Below are 4010 nucleotides of genomic sequence, written 5' to 3'. Positions count from 1 at the left end.
AGATACAGTAAAATTTTGGTTTACAACGGTGGAAAACATTTTCCAAAGACACTAGGTAACGTCCGACGCTGAGAAATTCTGTTTAATTGTCTCTGTGTTGAACCAGGCACAAGCGCAAAAGGTTAGCTGGTGTCTTTGGAAAATGTTTTCCACCGTTGTAAACCAAAATTTTACTGTATCTGTCCACAGGGGAGGTAAATTAAGTTCATCAATCCCAACAGGCGCAGAATTAATTTGATAGCGAGGTGTAGCATATTGTGCATCACACGGTGCCTGGCTACGTGTCAAAAACGGCGATGCTACCTGGTCTCTATCTGAAAACTTGACAGAATAATTTGAGCGGAGCTCAGTCTCAGAGTAATACAATACCGTTGGTGAAGTCCATGCAGAGTGGACAGGCGTATTATAAAAATGCGTCGCAGCGCTTACAGAAACGGGAACGAAACTAGCAATTGTCTGCATCATTAATTTAGGCGATTTTATCAGAAGGTTGCGTGTTCAAATCACGTCGGGGTCACCAAATTTGTACTGACCCAGTGGGTAGACAATTAACAACACTGCCGTATATCTGACTCCAATGAACAAACTAATCGCTGTCGAAACAAAACTAAAAAGACGCAAAGCCAAATTAACGTTGCCACATTATATTTTGATAAGGCATACCACGAGAGCGCCTCTTGCGGATAAACACGCAACACAAAAGTCACCGCGCCACGAATAATGCGTACTCTAGTCACCCTTATGATAACCTAGGTAACTGATTTTAAGTTTAAAACACCTCGGTCTTTATAGTATTCAGGTCAAATTTCGTTATACGGGTTTAGCTGTAAAACGTTCGCCCGAAAAGATTAACTGTGTTCTAAACCGTAATTATTCTTTAAATCGCTTTACAGAAGTGTCATATATAACATGGCTGGAGGCCGAGTAATACGTGGGTTACTGTTAACACGTTAGAAGCGATACAACGATAGCCTTAAGCAGTAATTGACCGGTCCAGTAATAAGAAAAACAAGTTTAAATAGCCGGTCAAGCTTTTGTGTGGAAAAAGGTGAGGTTTGACCGAATTTGACCGGGACGATATGACACGACAATTACACGAATTAAAATGTTTTGAATTAAAAAGTCCAAAGTCCGATGTATTTTGAATTAAAAGTCCAAGGTCCGATACAGGTCATTTTATAAATGTGTTTATGACTCCTAAATGTCAATTACGTAAAGGGTAAAAATTAAAAAATTTATGTTGATTTAACTACGATGACCTAATATGTCATTCTGCATTACAATAATTGTTCCGTACATTTAAAACAAGTTGCTTAAGTTGCATGTTGTTTACTCGGTACGTATTTCTGTTTTATCCTTTTTTATTTTATCCACTAAGTGCTCTATGGTTCCACGCTATTACCGGGGCGCGCTTACTGGACGTTACAACTTGCTCAGTGGTTTCTTGTTTGTATAAGAGCTGACGCATGTGTGATCTGCTGTGACAAGTAATTACATGACCTTCGTACCTGCATTGATGATCACAGCGATTGTTTAAAAGTCTGCAAAATGTAGCCTATTCCACATCTCAGGCAGTTTTTAATTTACCACATACAGCCAACATGAAGAAGTTCATCACTTCAATGACGTGGTTTACAAGCTACCAATACAAGTAAACTAAACACCGTTAAAAATTTGAATACTGCTAATCCCTTCTTAAATCAGTTTGCTCATAATAGTATATAGCTTTTCCATTTACCAGCATAACGATAATGTTTTTGTGCTCCTGGAACATGATTTTGTGCAAAATCTAGAGTTATATTTCTTGAACATTCTTTGTGTATTTTTCCGGCCCACTGTCTAGACTTTTTGTTTTAAATAAATATTGTGTTCAAAAAACCCCATTTAAACCTGTGGATGTGTTTTTTAGCAGTGTCAGAAACTAAAGGTGATGTACGCTAAAATGTGAAGATCAAAATGTGCGCACATTATTAGAAAATGTGCAGATGTTAAATTGCAAAAAAGGCAAGTTTTTCTGTCTTCTTTACACAAAGGATCCCATTTGCATAAATGTTGCAAACATCTACCTGTATTTTTTCAATTTGAATGGTGTTTTGTTACGTGAAGTAAGTTATAGATGCTGTTTTTCTTGTTAGATGCTGTGGATTAAATTTTTATAAAACACAATGGATCTGTAGGTCAAAATGACATAAAATGCAGCAATGTGGTTTGAAACAAATGCAGTATTAAAAACCTAATGGCTACAGTTAACCATAAATTGTGAAACTCATGCTTATGCATTGTACATCTATTATTCTTTTTTTGTTTCTTACATTGTTATGATCAAAATGTTTTTTTTTTATACCGACTGTATTATTTCAAGCCACGACACGAGCACAGTAGAGGAATTTTAAAATTACCCAACTAGAAGAAACGAACCGCTAACTGCAAGTTTTGCTTTACAATATCCACTCTAGCTTGTTTTATTAAGGGTGTGGTGCATTGGGAAGTGTGTCTAGAATTATAATTCTTGAACATTCTTTGTGTATTTTTCGGGCCAACTCTCTAGAGTTGTTGTTTTTAATAAATATAGTGTTTAAAAAAACCATTTTTAAACCTGTGGATATGTTCTTTTTCTCGCAGTGTCAGGAACTGAAGAAGTACGTGATAGCTCTATTATTGCGTGAAGATATTCAAAAGAGATGTATTTATGGTGCATTTGTAAGCAAGGTGATCGTGATCCAAAACTATCCTGCAAATGACATTTTTTAACTAATATATATTTCAGTCTCACTGCTAATCGTTTAAACTTGAAGATTTTTTACAACACACCCTTTATTTCTCCAACCAGCCTTTAAATTCATGCTCATCAAAAATAGCACAGACAACAGTAACGTAAAAGTTTTATAATTGTGAGAACTACCATAAGTTAGGTTCGTATACTCTACACATGGGTTTGAATTCGAATAATTTACGAATACCTGCATGACTGTATTCGAATGCATGAATAGTAATTTTTGAGTGAGAGCAATTCGAATGGTATTCGAATAAAACAAGTCATGTGTTTTAGTATTAATGAATTGTTGACCCAAATACAACGACATGTAATTCGAATACTATTCGAATAACCCCAAGCATGTATTCGTATTCATGAATACTTGCGCACTTTTTAAATTTCAGCAATTCGAATTGTATTCGAATTAACGGTTTCAGCTTTTTGTATTTACGAATTGTTGTTGTAAGAAGCAAACAATTCGGATGCACCAATTCGGGTATTTGTAGTTGCGGTTAGAAGGTATTCGAACAAAAAGTAGCATTTGGGTTTATGCATTCCAAAATTATTGGTAAAAATGTAAACCAACAAGCTTTGTTTTGCCACACTAGCTTGACTGATTTAAATCTCCGTCATATAAATTTTCCCAAATTTACATGAGATGTTTGCTTCACCTGTCATGCGTTGAGAACAACCTAATGTTGCTCTGTAACACAATTGTATTTATGTAACGTCATAACCAAAGTTCTATTGGTCATTGTTTTGTAACATAAACAAAAACCTGTCAAATCAGGTCACATTAACTGCCGAATCGAATTGTATCCGAATATATTTGGCAAAAATATGTGGCAACATATTCTCGACTACTCCCAGTCTGTAGGTAATCGACAATTCGAATTGTATTCGTAAAAAATGTAGTCATATATTTGATTTTACTAATCTTACGTTGCCAAAAGCAGACAACAATTCGAATAGGATTCGTAAAAAATACTGTGTATTCGAATTTGCATATTCTTAGGTTGGCAAAGACCTACAACAATTCGCATTGTATTCGTATAAATATAGTCATGTATTCGATTTTACGAATTGTTACGTTGCCAAAGACCAGCAACAATTCGGATTGTATTCGAATGAATTTACTCAAGCTTTTGTATTCATGAATCGTTGATTCAAAAGTTAATATCAACTATTCGAATTGTATTCGTACACTATCAAACGAACGCCAAAATCATTCGAATACGTCACAGTGCATTAACGG

The sequence above is a fragment of the Phallusia mammillata genome, chromosome 1 (genome assembly GCF_965637545.1).
Source record: "Phallusia mammillata chromosome 1, kaPhaMamm4.hap1.1, whole genome shotgun sequence".
NCBI lineage: Eukaryota > Metazoa > Chordata > Ascidiacea > Phlebobranchia > Ascidiidae > Phallusia > Phallusia mammillata.
The sequence above is the reverse complement of the archived record's forward strand: the minus strand, read 5'-3'. Positions refer to the sequence as shown.